The sequence below is a fragment of the Ranitomeya imitator genome, chromosome 7 (genome assembly GCF_032444005.1).
Source record: "Ranitomeya imitator isolate aRanImi1 chromosome 7, aRanImi1.pri, whole genome shotgun sequence".
Classification (NCBI taxonomy): domain Eukaryota; kingdom Metazoa; phylum Chordata; class Amphibia; order Anura; family Dendrobatidae; genus Ranitomeya; species Ranitomeya imitator.
The window spans coordinates 74,192,292-74,208,856 of NC_091288.1; the positions used below are offsets into that span (position 1 = coordinate 74,192,292).

Sequence of the window (16,565 nt, forward strand, 5' to 3'; positions counted from 1 at the left end):
GTTGGAGTCCCCGCAGCTGCATGCTTTGTGGCGGTAGACAGCTGCAACACATGCAGAGATTGCCTGTTTGTTTGGCAATCCCCACATGTGTTGCGGCTGTCTACCGCCACAAAGCATGCAGCCACGGGGTGACGGGGACTCAAACATATTATTATCTGAGCACATCCATGATACTCGGATAACACCAGAGCATGCTGGGATATAATGTAATTTGAGCATGTTCACTCATCTCTAGTCCTGATAATTACGGTACAGTGAGTTCTGCGGTCCGTGTCACTCTTCCAATTCCATGTAAAATTGTGACACCATCCGTGTGGCATACTTATGTCCATGTGTACATGTGTATCATCCGTGTACTATCCATGTGCCATCCATATGCACCATTAGTGTGACAGGTGCTGGAACAGAATGAAGAATAAAAATGACAGATAATAGATAAAAAGATAGACAGATACAAATATGTCAGTGAGATATATACAGATCTGGCGAAAATTAAGAGACCACCACATCAAAACTGTCATGGGCAGCCCAATCTCCAGACCAGAACCCCATTGAAAACATCTGGAATGTAATCAAGAGGATGATGGATAGTCACAAGTCATCAAACAAAGAAGAACTGCTTAAATGTTTGCGCCAGAAGCAGTGAGAAAGACTGGTGGAAAGCATGCCAAGACGTGTGAAAGCTGTGATTAAAAATTATGGTTATTCCACAAAATATTGATTTCTGAACTCTTCCTGAGTTAAAACATTAGTATTGTTGTTTCTAAATGATTATGAACTTGTTTTCTTTGCATTATTTGAGATCTGAAAGCACTGGGTTTTTGTTTTAATTTGGCCATTTTTCTTTGTCAGAAAAAAAATACAAAAATTATTACTTGGAAATTCGTAAACATGCCAGAAGTTTGTAGAATGAAATAACAATTTACATTTTACTCAAAAATATACCTAGAAAGAAAATCAGACAAACTGAAAAATTTGCAACGGTCTCTTAATTTTTGCCAGAGCTACATAATCATTACTTTGCGTGTGTACATTTCTGTACTTGTATTTTTCTAATAATTACATTTTAAAAATGGCACTGGGTCCCCTTTATTTTTATTAACCAGCTGCGGGAAAATAGACAGCTGGGGGCTGGTGTTATTATTCAGGGAAGGGAACAATATCCATAAAGGTTCCCAGCATATTAATAACAGCTCACAGCTGTCTGCGTAGCCTTTGCTGGTTCTACCGCCTCACCAACACCAAACTGCTGCAACCCCCCAACCTACTGTCTCCTTCCCCACCATCATGTAGAATGTAAGCCCGCAAGGGCAGGGTCCTCTCCCCTCTGTATCAGTCTGTCATTGTTAGTTTGTTTACTGTGAGTGATATCTGTAATTTGTATGTAACCCCTTCTCATGTACAGCACCATGGAATCAACGGTGCTATATAATAATAATAATAATGGTTATTAAAAGAAAAAAAATGATGTGGGGTCACCCCTATTTTTTTAATAACCAGCAAAGGCTAAACAGACAGCTGCAAGTTGCTATTAATAGGCTGGGAAGGAGACACGGATATTGGCCCCATCTCAGACTAATAATACCAGCTCTCAGCCGACCCATATATAAGATGCACCATTTCTGGCGCTTAGCCTTGCCTCTTCCCGGTAGCCCTGGTGTGCTGGAAAGTGGGGTAATGAGTTTAACATTTTTCACGCTGCGAGCTGGCTCACACAGAGGCTACCGTGAGTACCGCTGCCTGTGACCGGTGGTATCCTTAATTATATCACTGCTCATCACTGGAGCCGCATCCTCAAGATACTGTCAGTTTCAGACGTTGTACTGAGCGGTCACATTACTCACGTAATCGCTCAGCACGGCACTACATCTGAATGTAGCAGAGTTAGGAATCTACGTGGGGTGGATTTTACGGCGGACCACTTTTGATTTTTATTGTTTTGTATGGTAATAAATGGGTAGATGAGGGTCGGGGAGTGATTTTTACAATTAAAGATTTTCCTCTGTATGTGTTTATTACTTTTGACTACGGGTTAGGAATGTAGGTGTCTGGCAGGCGCCTCTCCATTACTAATCACTGGACTTGATGTCAGCGAACATTATACAGCTAACATCAACCCAAAAACCATTAACCCGCTTGCCAAAGCAATAGGACAACTGAGAAGAGCTGAGGTTAAGTGGCAGAATTGGTGCATCTTATGGATGCACCATTTCTGGTAAGGCTGAGAGCTGGTGTTAATATTCTGGGAGGGGACCAATATCCATGGCCACTTCCTAGCCTATTAATATCATCCCGCAGCTTTTTGTTTAGGATTTGCTGGTTGTTAAATATAAAAAATGATGTGGGGTCCCCCCTTTCTAATAACCAGTAAAGGTTACACAGACAGCTGTGAGCTGATATTAATAGGCTGGGCACCTTTATGGATATTGGCTCCTTGTTAGAATAATAACATCAGCCGCCAGGTGTCTGCTTTCCCTCAGCTGGTTAATAAAAATAAAGGAGAACCCATGTTATTTTTTGTTAGCTATTTATTTGATGCGCTGACTACAATTATCATCAGCGTCACCTGGTCTTGCTAATCGCAAGGAGACCAAGCAAGGCTGATGCGAGTTGTGGTCACTACCCGGCACCTGCAAACAGTGCTAACTGTACAGCTTTTCACAGCTGCCAGTATATGTCGCACAGATGACACATGGATGTTATCCATGTGTCATCAGTGTACACATGTGTGGGATGTATTACGGATCATACTGCCAGAAAACAATGGACAGTCTATGTGTTTTGTACACTGACATGTGTGCAGCCCCATAGATTTGAATGGGTCTACGTGTGAAAGTGTTTCCAATACACATGAAAGTTGTCACCACATATTGGGGCTAAAAAGGAACAGCTGAGATCCTGGTCATGACATCTGAGCTGCCCACTCAACTATTTGCAGATTTTCTGAGGCACTAAGCTTCTATTATCATCAGTTAAAGAAACGCCTATTGTCTCACAGGAACAACTGATCTGATTTCAGTAATATCTGACTCTTGATTAGGAAGTAATATTATTGGATCAAAGAGACAGTTTGAAAAGAAAAGTAACGTTGTAGAAACCCACTTGGAGCCATAATACATGTAAGTACATATACAAAAAGATATCTACTTAATCGAGACAGTTTTGGCCATCATGTCAGCCCATATTTTTCACTCTTTTGTGGAATTCCAGGAGCTATAACTTGTTTGCTTTCTTTCTCTCTGGGGGAGTGAATTCAAGAAATAGTTTTATGAGGGCTTGCTTTTTTCAGAATGAGTTGTGTTTGTCAGTGGCATTATTTCGGGATTAATAGTGCTTATTCATAAACATTTATTAACTCTTTCCAGGAAGCAATATAAACAATATGAAAATACTTTTTTTTATTTTATTTAAAATTTTACGCTATTTTCCTGCACGAATAAAAATTTGCATCACCTGGCCTTTCCTAATGATGATAGTGAACAAGGCATAACCCTAAAAGGCTAATTAAGGTCTGAAACCTTAGTCAAAGTTATCTGAGCACACAAATCTCCAAGGGAGCCCAACATTTTGCATCTGTCTAATTTCCTTTTTGTAATTTTTAAAATGTAAAAGATGAAAAAATATATATTTTTTTGCCTAAAATACAAGGGAAATGTGTCATCTTTAACTTGAGGTCTTTTAGACATTACTGTATATGGGATGGCACAGCAGGTTACCTGATAAAAGCTGATTTGTGATATCTGTAACAACTCTGCTGGCATCACGTCATGGCCTCACATCTCTCACACTATCTTACCCACTGCTCCAGGCCATGATGTGCTTTCTGTTTCTTGCCAGCTCCATGTTCTGTGTCTCTGCTCTGTGCATGCTTCATGGCTATGTGTATAGGGGGCCGGCGCCTGAACTCTCTGGTTCTTATAGGAATCAGGTGCATCTGTCTAATCAGTTCCTGACCAATTACCAAGAGGCCTCCTGTATATAGTGCAGCTCCACCCTGTGGTCTGGGCCTGTGCAATGTGTTAGCTCAGTTAGTGTTTAGCTGCTGAGTTTGCCTGGCCTTGCTCTGAGTTACTCCCTCTCTGGAGGCTTTTCTCTGTGCTATTGCCTTGATCTTGTAGTCCGCCCTCCAGGAGACAGAATATCCTGGTCCCTGTGTCTTTGTCCCTGTGTCTTGTTCCATTGCCTTGTCTGTACTTTGTCTTTTCTCGGTCTCCTTATCTGTGGCTTCCTTCCCTGCTTTGTCTTTCCTTGTGTTCTCAGTCTGCTTACACTCCGCACTCTTGCGGCTCTGCACTCAGACCTTGCTTCGCACTCTCTGGCTTTGCTCTGTGGCTCCGCTCTTTGCGGTTCTATCTGGCTCCGCTCTTTGCGGTTCTATCTGGCTCCACCTCCTGTGTTTCTGCACTTGGCTCCGTCTCCGCTTTTGGCTCCGCCTCCAGCGTCTCCGCTCTTGGCTCCGCCTCCAGCATCTCCGCTCTTGGCTCCGCCTCCAGCATCTCCGCTCTTGGCTCCGCCTCCAGCGTCTCCGCTCTTGGCTCCGCCTCCAGCGTTTCCGCTCTTGGCTCCGCCTCCAGCATCTCCGCTCTTGGCTCCACCTCCAGCGTCTCCGCTCTTGGCTCCGCCTCCAGCATCTCTGCTCTTGGCTCTGCCTCCAGCGGCTCCGCCCTTGGCTCCGCCTCTTGCGGCTCCGCCCTTGGCTCTGCCTTCTCCTTCTCTTCTCTTAGTTCCACCTTCTACTTGTTACTTAGTCCTCCTGTCTGAACAGATTCCAACCTGTTTCACATACCGGCCTGCAGACCGGTCCCTACCGGTTCTTCCTATGTTCCAGCCGTACCCGCCTGCCTACCAGAGAGCCAGCCGTGTCCGCCTGCCCGCCAGTGTCTCTGTTGTACCCGTCTGCCTGCCTGTGTCCCAGCCGTGCCCGCCTGTCAGCCAGAATGCCAGCCGTGCCCGCTCCGTTCCTTAGTGGGATCAGCAGCCACAGCCAGACATCACCCTGGAGTGGCACCTGGTAGCTTCCTATTGCACAAGTCTGACCTCACCATCAGAGGCTCCAGCGAACACCTAGGAAGCTACTTAGTTACGTCCCTTCCAGGGAAGTTTGGTCTGTGGTCCAGTGGGGCCACACCCCCGTATGCCCGCGCCAACCAGTCTGGGCGCGTGCGTGACAATATCACAGCAGGTTACCTTATGTAAGGTCATCTATGATGTCACAGCAGCTACCTGGTGTAAGGTCGTTTGTGATTTCATAGTAGCATACTTGATATAAGCTGATTTGTGATGTTGCAGGACCATGCCTTAGCAGAAGCTCATTTGTGATGTCACTACTACACCATACCTGATGGAAGCTTATTTGGGATGTCACAGTACCTTTTCTGATAAAAGCTCATATGTGATGTCCCAGCAGCTTACCTGATGGAAGCTCATATGTGATGTCCCAGCAACATACCTGATGGAAGCTTATTTGGGATGTCACAGTACCTTTTCTGATAAAAGCTCATATGTGATGTCCCAGCAACATACTTGATGGAAGCTGATTTGTGATATTACAGCAGCTTACCTGATATAACTTTTATTGTGTTGTCACAGCAGCATACCCAATGGGATGTTACAGCAGCTTACCTGATGGAAGGTCATTTGTGATGTCACAGCAGTTAGAAGCTTTCTTGTAATGTTTCAGCAGCTTATTTGACTACCAGCCAGTTACCATGTGCAATCAGCCTACTTGTGTGACAGCAGCTTATCTGAAAGTAGCCCACTGGGAGTGTACAGTCAGTAACAGGATAGAAGCAGAGATGTAGATGTCACAGTTGCTCACCTGACTGAAACGCACTAGTCATGTTAGAGCAATTACCTAACTGATATCCCCTTCTTGTATCATGGCAGCTAACGTAACCCACCTCTGATGTAATAGCTGCTGACCTGAAGTAATGTTTCCCTAGCTGAATATAACTTATGATTTTGCAACTACTTAACTGATGGAGAGTTTAGATATGTCAGCCACCAAACTGTCAGAAACAACTTTATGCTATCGCAGGCATATCGGGCACGGGCTGCATGTATCGGATGTATCGGGCACGGGCAGCATGTATCAGGCACGGGCTGCATGTATCGGATGTATCGGGCACGGTCAGCATGTATCAGGCATGGGCTGCATGTATCAGGCATGGGCTGCATGTATCGGGTATGGGCAGCATATATCGGATACGGGCTGCATGTATCGGGTACGGGCTGCATGTATCGGGCATGGGCTGCATGTATCGGGCATGGGCTGCATGTATCGGGTACGGGCTGCATGTATCAAGCCCCTTTGAAGAAGGAAGGTCCGAAACGCTCGTCGGGGTGGACGCGCTGGGACAGTGGTGTGGATTGTGCCCCTGATTGTCCTTGTCTATGGGTAATTATGGATTCATATTGATTACAAGGCGGTCATTTTAAGCATAACATGTTGTTCCATATACTTACTATGGCACTCATATAGGGCACAATAGGGGTAAGACAACAATTAATCCCTATTAGTATTAGATATATGATTGGTCAAACATTGTTTATAAGTGAGGTAAAATTCTTTCCTCATTTCCATACCAATTTCCTGTGCGCGCCCATACTTTTGCAATGTTTTATTTTGTATGTTAAATCTATTACACATCTCTCCCTTGCACTTAAACTATTGCCTATTTTAATGAATAAAGTTTTGCAATTTTCTACATACTATGGAGTGGACCCTGGTATAATTTTGTTGTGTAGATTTTCTCATGTATCAGGCACAAGCTGCATGTATCAGGCACGGGCTGCATGTATCAGGCACGGGCTGCGTGTATTAGGCACGGGCTGCGTGTATTAGGCACGGGCTGCATGTATCAGGCACGGGCTGCATGTGTCAGGCATGGGCTGCATATATCGGGCACGGGCTGCATATATCAGGCACGGGCAGCATATATCAGGCACGGGCTGCATGTATCAAGCACGGGCTGCATGTATTAGGCACGGGCTGCATGTATTAGGCACGGGCTGCATGTATCAGGCACGGGCTGCATGTGTCAGGCACGGGCTGCATATATCGGGCACGGGCTGCATATATCAGGCACGGGCTGCATATATCAGGCACGGGCTGCATGTATCAGGCACGGGCTGCATATATCAGGCACGGGCAGCATATATCAGGCATGGGCTGCATGTATCAAGCATGGGCTGCATGTATTAGGCACGGGCTGTGTGTATTAGGCACGGGCTGAGTGTATTAGGCACGGGCTGCGTGTATTAGGCACGGGCTGCGTGTGTCAGGCACGGGCTGCATGTGTCAGGCACGGGCTGCATATATCGGGCACGGGCTGCATATATCAGGCACGGGCTGCATGTATCAAGCACGGGCTGCATGTATTAGGCACAGGCTGCATGTATCAGGCACGGGCTGCATGTATCAGGCACGGGCTGCATGTATCAGGCACGGGCTGCATGTGTCAGGCACGGGCTGCATGTGTCAGGCACGGGCTGCATATATCGGGCACGGGCTGCATATATCGGGCACGGGCTGCATATATCGGGCACGGGCTGCATATATCAGGCACGGGCTGCATATATCAGGCACGGGCAGCATATATCAGGCACGGGTTGCATATATCAGGCACGGGCACCATATATCAGGCACGGGCTGCATGTATCAAGCACGGGCTGCATGTATTAGGCACAGGCTGCATGTATCAGGCACGGGCTGCATATATCGGGCACGGGCTGCATGTATCAGGCACGGGCTGCATGTATCAGGCACGGGCTGCATATATCAGGCACGGGCTGCATATATCAGGCACAGGCTGCATGTATCAAGCACGGGCTGCATGTATTAGGCACGGGCAGCATGTATCAATCACAGGCAGCATGTATCAATCACAGGCAGCATGTATCAATCACAGGCAGCATGTATCAAGCATGGGCAGCATGTATCAGGCATGGGCTGCATGTATCAGTCATGGGCAGCATGTATCAGTCATGGGCAGCATGTATCAGGCATGGGCTGCATGTATCAGGCATGGGCAGCATGTATCAGGCATGGGCTGCATGTATCAGGCATGGGCTGCATGTATCAGTCATGGGCTGCATGTAATAGGCACAGCAGCATTTATCAGGCTCGGGCAGCATATATCAGGCACTGGCTGCATGTATCAGGCACGGGCTGCATATATCGGGCACGGGCTGCATGTATCAGGCACTGGCTGCATATATCGGGCATATTCCCCTAAGGAGTGGGCAACACTTCACATAACATTAGAACATAATGAAACCACAGTTGAATAGACTGTGTTCAAAGAAGTGTCTCAAAAAATCATTTTTGTTCAAACTGAATTTCTTTATTATAAATAGTTAAAAACATATACACAAGCAAGAACCATCAATAAGGTGCTTCAAAAGAAACCAACAAAAGTGGATACGGTCAGCTAGAGCTAGACACGTTATTTTCAAAGACAGGAATGAAAGGGAACATGTAAGAGGATGTAAGGATATGCATATAATTTGCTATAGTACTCTAAATATACTAGCAGGGGTTAAAGAGAGCATATATAAAGATATTAAGTCATGCATGCAAATTTGCTGCAGTCTTCTAAATGCTGTGGCAGGACTTATAGAACCCACGCCACGGATGAATCAAATCTCCCTGCACTTCCTATTAAGGCACTATTGCTGTAATCATACAATATGTAGCAAGAACACCCCATGCCCCATACATATTACCTGCTCCGTGTCTATCCAAAAGTGCTCGGCCAAGTGGCCCGCTGATCCTTCCAGCCCCGATGCGCGTTTTGCTTCTTCCTGGGGGTGTGTCAGTACGATGAGTCTCATAGGTCTATACGGTCGACTGGCCAATCCGGTTTATGGAGGAGGGATCAAACCGCATGCGTCATACAAGGCACGGCCAGTCACTCCGTGGAATACTAACAACTGTGTAAGATAAAGTGCGGCAGTGTCCTATCAGCCAGTCAGAGTGGGGAGATTCAGTGCACCACTAAATAAGTGTCCCCCATCATTTTTAAAGTCGACCCATATCTATATAGTAAAGCCGCTGCATTTCTATATCTACCCATCTCAAGGTGGACGGATCACACTGCATGCGTCATTAGTTTGAATGCCCACTGAGCTGGTAACCATGCAACCCAGGACGCCGGGGTTTTACCCTTCGCCACATCACATATTTAAAGCCTACTAATAACTAGGGGGAGTAAAGCACCATAATACCATATCAATCTAATCCTACAGCATGTGGCGATTCCACCATTGTATAAATAAACAAATAAGCAAAACAACAAAATTATAATCATAATTGCCGATCCGCAAAAAAGACACCAACCGTTCCCACCCACACCACATACAGGTTGTGGACTAGCTAAAATGCAAAACACATAATTTTGAGGAAACAAAATCCCGTCCACCAATCTGATAAGGTGTGTGGCCATACAGATGGGCTCACTTAATCCTCCATATCACAGCACACAGTTTGAGAACTCTGCACATAACTCTGAAAATTGAATATTTCTAGACCTATTCAATAAATGTACTTAACCTTGGTATAAAGTAATACTGTCTGTCAGACCTATGCAGAAAAATAATAAAAATAAAATAAAAACTAAAATAAATAATACGATAGTGGCAGGGTACGGCCATGTCATACTGACCAGGCACTAAACTTATTGTGAGGTGAAAAAAGTGAAGAGAAAAAAAATATCCTCTTTGCAGAATGTGCCACATATACATCGTATATATACAGGAGGAATGGTATAATGACCATTAACTCCGTGACAGTGAAACCATAAACCTAAGTGCAACATTTTATGTACTAAAAGTGATCAAGAACAAATATATTCGTGAACGTCTGATAATTATGGCAACATTAACAGTGTATAAATCCTGGATGAAATTAAAGAGTGACAACCACCCCCCCTGCAGGTAGGGGGCACGTAAGACACCACTAGCATTCAACACAGGATCTCACCAAATGTATCCATAAGACGTATACTACTCCATATCCGAAATTGCTAAAAGTGAGAAAGTGAGAACGTGATAGTGTAGGATGCAGAAAATGTAAAAAAAAAAAAAATAATTTAATCAGAAAAATTATTATACCGAGGCAAGACATCACAATATAATGCAGACTTCAACATATCAGGTAAATTAAAGCCTAAGTCATATATATCTTAGTATTATGTCCCATAATTCAAAGTCACTTTGTATTTTCCCATTGTACCTATAACTCTCTTTCATATTGAATATAAATATATTAATCACACATAGGCTTTATGTTCCAAGACCCTAATAATCCAATATTTTTCCAGACCTCCTATGTGGAATAATGCTTGAGTCCACCGATAAAGTGCATAGTGCCACTCATAAGTCACAGATATTTTTTTGCGCCTCTCTTGATTAGTTCATGAAATGATATTTGAGTCCACTTGATAAAGTGCTAAAGGTGCAGAGCAGGAATCGTCCTGCATGCTTACCGTATTTTTCGGACTACAAGACGCACTTTTTCCCCCCCAAAAAAGGGGGGAAAATAGGGGGTGCATCTAATAGTCGCAATGCAGGCTTACCGTGGCGGCAGAGGTCCGGTGGCAGAGGTGCAGCGGCAGAGGTGCGGCGGCAGAGGTGTGGGGGCAGAGGAGGCGCAGTAAGCGGGGTCCCTTTCTCCGGTGAGGTGATGCAGCAGCCCGGTATGCAGCAGAGCCGGGTGAATCCTGTTGTTATCGGTGGGCGCGGCCATTTTCCTGAGGCCGCGCGTGCGCAGATGAAGCGCTCTGCTTCCCGGGGCTTCAGGAAAATGGCCGCGGGAGGCCGCACGTGTGCAGATGGAGATCGCAGCGGCCATTTTCCTGAAGCCCCGGGAAGCAGAGCGCTCCATCTGCGCACGCGCGGCCTCAGGAAGATGGCCTCGCCCACCGATAACAACAGGATTCACCCGGCTCTGCTGCATACCGGGCTGCTGCATCACCATACCGGGGAAAGGGACCCCACTTACTGCGCCTCCTCTGCCGCTGCACCTCTGCCACCGCACCTCTGCACCTCTGCCACCGGACCTCTGCCGCCACGGTAAGCCTGCATTGCCTGCACGGTAAGCCTGGGACCCCTCTCACTGCACCTCCTGATCCCAGCACCTCCTGATCCCAGCACCTCCTGATCCCAGCACCTCCTGATCCCAGCACCTCCTGATCCCAGCACCTCCTGATCCCAGCACCTCCTGATCCCAGCACCTCCTGATCCCAGCACCTTCTCATCCCAGCACCTTCTCATCCCAGCACCTCCTGATCCCAGCACATCCTGATCCCAGCACCTCCTGATCCCAGCACCTCCTGATCCCAGCACCTTCTCATCCCAGCACCTCCTGATCCCAGCACCTCCTGATCCCAGCACCTTCTCATCCCAGCACCTCCTGATCCCAGCACCTCCTGATCCCAGCACCTCCTGATCCCAGCACCTTCTCATCCCAGCACCTCCTGATCCCAGCACCTCCTGATCCCAGCACCTCCTGATCCCAGCACCTTCTCATCCCAGCACCTCCTCATCCCAGCATCACCCCACCTCTGCCGACACCTTGCCTCCTGTGACCCTGCTCTGCCACCGCCAGCCCTCAGGTAAGATACTGTAAATTCGGACAATAAGACGGACCCCAATCTTATAAAAAATATTTTTTTCTGCAATTTTCACCCCAAATTTGGGGTGCGTCTTATGGTCCGGTACGGTGAAAAATACGGTATATATAGAGCAATACTTCGCAATAAGGTGCTGAAAGAATCTGGCAGCAATCTTCATAGACCACAGATATTTTCTCTCACGAAGTAATGCTTGAGTCCGCCTGATACAGTACTGAAAATGCATGACAGCGAATGTTCTAAGCAAAGAATATTATCCCTCTTGATTCCTTTTTATTATGTTGACACCACACTCTTCAGACTCCCATTCACTGACAGAATGAAGGCTGCAATATACAACCCGAAGCAGTCGAATCCATACATATGACCATATAAGTACCTAAGTAAACAAATAAAAAATTAAAATATGCACGACATAACAAACAATATAAAACAAACTATGGAGAAACCCACCGTATGAAAACTAAAAATTGATACTAACAAATATATATATATTGTTTAACATTATTGTACTTGTTTTTATGTATACCCCTCCTCACATGTAAAGCGCCATGGAATAAATGGCGCTATAACAATAAATAATAATAATAATAATAAGAGAGAGGAAATAACCATCCTAGAGAACACAAAATCCCAGATTTCCAGATTTTCACAAAAATGCACCAAAACCCAGATTCTCGTTCAGGCCTTGAGGGGTCAGAGTACCCAACCTATAAAGCCAAAGGCTTTCGACCTGGGCAAGGGCTTTGCCCAGATCCCCACCCCTTGGTCCTAATGCAACCACATCAATACCTTTAACCTTCATGAGGTAGGGATTGCATTCATGAAACCTTTTATAATGTCGGGGGATGGTCTTCCGAGTTGTAACATCCTCTACAGTTTTTGCCTTCACAATATCCAAGTGATGTTCCCGGACACAAATTTTTAGCTCTCTAGTGGTAAGGCCTATGTAGACTTTACCACATGGACACGTTAGATGGTAAATGACCCGTTTAGTTGTACATGTGATGAATTTCCTGATGTCAAAACTTTTAGAACCATGAAAACTGGAAAAAGTTTGGGCCTTGATACAATTCGAACAGGCCTTACATTGGCCACAAGGAAAAAAGCCTGCAGTTTTTGAATCCCATTTATTTGCCTTTTTCTTGTCCTCATAGTGGCTATGTACCAAGATATCTTGAAGATTTCTAGATCTTTTGGCCACTATGGATGGAACAGGGGGTAACAAAAGTTTTAAAGTAGGATCAGTGTATAAAACCGGCCAATGTTTTTGTATCATTTGCCTAAACTTATACCATTTGTTGTGATACCCTGTGATATACCGGACTTGATTTTCACTGTCATTATTGGTCTTGACCTTGTTGTTATATAGGAGCATATTTCTTGGAGTATTTTTAGCCCTGATGTACCCTTTACATATCACTTTGTTGCTGTAGCCTTGCTCTCTAAACCTCTCTGCCAATTCCCACTCTTGGATGTGACAAGTTTGGGGGATGGGATTACACAGGAAAATATCCCTTTCCCATGTCCCAAAAAACAGGTTCGCGTAGGAGGGAGCGCAGCAGGCACCCATTGCAGTTCCCTGTAATTGCAGACACGTGTCCCGCCCAAAGACAAATACATTGTATGTCAATACATATTCCAGCAGTTTAAGCAGCAGCCGGATCAGATTTTTGTCTAGGTTACTGGATTCCAGATAATACTAAACCTATAACATAATGCACAACTCATAAAATCATGATAAACATAACTTTATTAGGGCCAAGATGTAGATTGTCCAGTCTATGTAAGGCTGCAGTGGTATCCTTGATATAGGATGGGAGCTCACTGACCAGCGGTTTCAAATAATAATCAAAAACTTGCGTAATGACCTCACACAGGCCCCCATTGCCCGAGACTATGGGCCTTCTGGGTGGATCACTGGGATTTTTGTGAATCTTGGGAATTAAGTATAATGTTGGCATATGTGGATGCATTTTTTCAACCAATTCAACTAGTCTTTTTGGAATAATTCATTCAGAGAAGGCTTCCTCCAGGATGACACATAATTCATCCTGGAATGCTCTAATGGGGTTGGTAGACCTTTTTTAATAACACTCCCTATTATCCAATAATATATGTGCCTGTTTTTCATATAACACATGTGGCCATACAACAAGGTTTCCACCTTTGTCAGCAGGTTTAAAAACAACATCGTCCCACCCCTTTAGTACATCCAATGCTTGTCTATCAGATTGAGACACATTAGAGTTCCCATACCCCTTCATGGAAAATTCCTCAATGTCTCTAGATACTAATTTAGTAAAGACATCCACAGCCGGACATATATTCAGAGATGGAAATTTCTTTGGTTTACCAACTAAATGGTTGGGAAAACCACTTACCTTAATGGGATTACTTTCAAGGGCCAAGGCCTCCAAGTTAGCTAAAGCTTCTTTTTCCTCATCTGTGGTGAAATCATCATTCCCTTGACCTTTGTAGTGAAGTTTTTTCAAGATTAATTTTCGTGAAAAGAGATGCAAGTCCTTTACTAATGTAAATGTGTCTGGAGAATATGAAGGACAAAAGGTAAGACCCTTTTCAAGAATGCTAATCTGTTGGTGAGATAATACATGTGATGATAAATTAATCACCTTTAATTGGTCAATTTTTCTGTATGTTCTTTTTTTTTTTTAAAACATCATTCGGTTTTGAGTTGCCCCCATGCCTCGTGCTTCCATTCCATGGTGTAATTTCAACCTTCTGTTTGGAGGTACCGGCATCATACCTATATATGATATACCTATATATGATATACCTATATCATAACTATAGCAATTGTTACCATCCACCTCTCGTGTCTCCCCTTTTCCTCATAGTTTGTAAGCTTGCGAGCAGGGCCCTCATTCCTCCTGGTATCTGTTTTGAACTGTATTTCTGTTATGCTGTAATGTCTATTGTCTGTACAAGTCCCCTCTATAATTTGTAAAGCGCTGCGGAATATGTTGGCGCTATATAAATAAAATTATTATTATTATTATTATCATACACAGATGAAACAGAACTAAACGAAGCATTCTTAGACATTTGGCCTGCTTCACCTGATTTTAGTCCTTGCCACTTGTACACTTTATTATTTTCGTAGTCAGTGACATCTCTTTGATATTTTTTCATCTTGGTTGACAAATATCTTTTTCCCATCTCTCCAGATCATTACCAACTTCCCTAAGGAAGATTTCAATATTTTCTTTCCTCATATCTTTTTTAAAATTATCTTCTAATTTTCCTATCTCCTCTTCAATTTTTCTGATGGACAAGGCATTACTGTCAATTATTATCTGGACAAACTCAAGAGAACATGTGGTGGCAGCTAGGGTTGAGCGAAACGGATCGGACAAATTCAAAAATCGCCGACTTTCGGCAAAGTCGGGTTTCATGAAACCCGACCCAATCCTAGTGTGGGACTGGCCATGAGGTCGGCGATCTGCGCGCAAAAGTCGCGTTTCATATGACGCTTTCAGCGTCATTTTTCAGCCAATGAAGGAGGACGCAGAGTGTGGGCAGCGTGATGACATAGGTCTCGGTCCCCACCATCTTAGAGAAGGGCATGACAGTGATTGGCTTGCTTTCTGCGGCGTCACAGAGGCTATAAAGGGGCATGCACGCCTACCGCCATCTTACTTCTGCTGATCTTAGCATAGGGAGAGGTTGCTGCAGCTTCATCAGAAGAAGGGATATAGTTAGGGAGGGAAGATTAACCCCCAAACTGCTTGTACTGTAGCGATTTCCACTGTCCAACACCACCTTTTCTTTGCAGGGACAGTGGAGTTTATATTTTTGTGCATCAGCTCTGTAGCTTATTAGGCTGCCCTATAAGGCTCCCTGATAGCTGCATTGCTGTTTGCACGCTGCTGTGCAAACCAACTGCTTTTTTAAAAGCAAAAATCCTGTTGCTCCTTTCTGCACAGTTATCTTGTTTATTTGTCCTCACTTTTGTGTGCAGCAGTCCTTTTTTATTGCTGCCATACTTTTCCTGAGATCATTGTAGGGAGATTGAAATTGTACTACAGTCCTTGTATTTTTTCATATATCTTCCAGCCACTTTCTGCCACTTACATTGTGTTGTTTTATACACTGGGCCTGAGTTTTGGTTCAGTCTCCCCCCAAAAAAGTGAGATATTGTACTACAGTCCTTGTATTTTTTCATATATCTTCCAGCCACTTTCTGCCACTTATATTGTGTTGTTTTATACACTGGGCCTGAGTTTTGGTTCAGTCTCCCCCCCAAAAAAAGTGAGATTCAAATTCTCACAAAGTGGATATACTTCAGTCCTTTTAGTTTGTCGTATATCAGCCAGCCACTTTCTGCCACTTACATTGTGTTGTTTTATGCACAGGGCCTGAGTTTCCCCCCCCCAAAAAGGGAGATTTAAATTCTCAACAAGTTTATATACACCTTCTACCTTGTTTTACAGTACCATGTAATGGTTGTTATTTTGGTTAGATTTTCCAAAAAATAAGGAAGTCTGTTGGAAGGGTCCATGGGCGGTGGTTGCCAGCTGGTACTGATGGTGGTGGTGGGGGTGGTGCATCTGGTGGTAGTGGCAAAAGCACAATAGCACCTAAGGCTGGAGGTGTTGAGCCAGTGTCATCGTCTGGCTACACAAGGCCTCGAAGGCTCCCTTATCTGGGAGTAGGAAAACAGCTTTTAAAGCCGGAGCAGCAGGAAAAAGTTTTGGCTTTCCTTGCTGACTCAGCCTCTAGCTCTTTCGCCTCCTCTTCAGAAAGTTCCAAATATAAAAGCAGCGAGTCGTCAGTGGATGCTCCTGGTCAGGAACAAGACGTTTCCTTATGTCCCTCTCCCAAACCAAAAGTGAAGGATGCGTCAGGCGACACTACAGGTTACTCCATGGAGCTTTTTACATATACCGTGCCTGGGTTAGAAAGGGAAAT

At 44.7% G+C, this 16,565-nt stretch overlaps 1 protein-coding gene across 3 annotated transcripts in view; it reads left to right on the forward strand.

The window, feature by feature from the left end:
- The window catches only part of ITGB2 (integrin subunit beta 2), a 220,890-nt gene that overhangs the window by 30,977 nt on the left and 173,348 nt on the right, over positions 1-16,565 (forward strand). The window contains exon 1 of one of the 3 annotated variants that reach the window (XM_069733520.1): positions 3,102-3,119. The exons of the other annotated variants lie outside the window; for them this stretch is intronic. The gene's annotated coding sequence lies outside the window, so the exon portion shown is untranslated. Of the gene's footprint in view, positions 1-3,101; positions 3,120-16,565 lie in introns of those variants that run through there. 3 annotated transcript variants of the gene reach the window in all.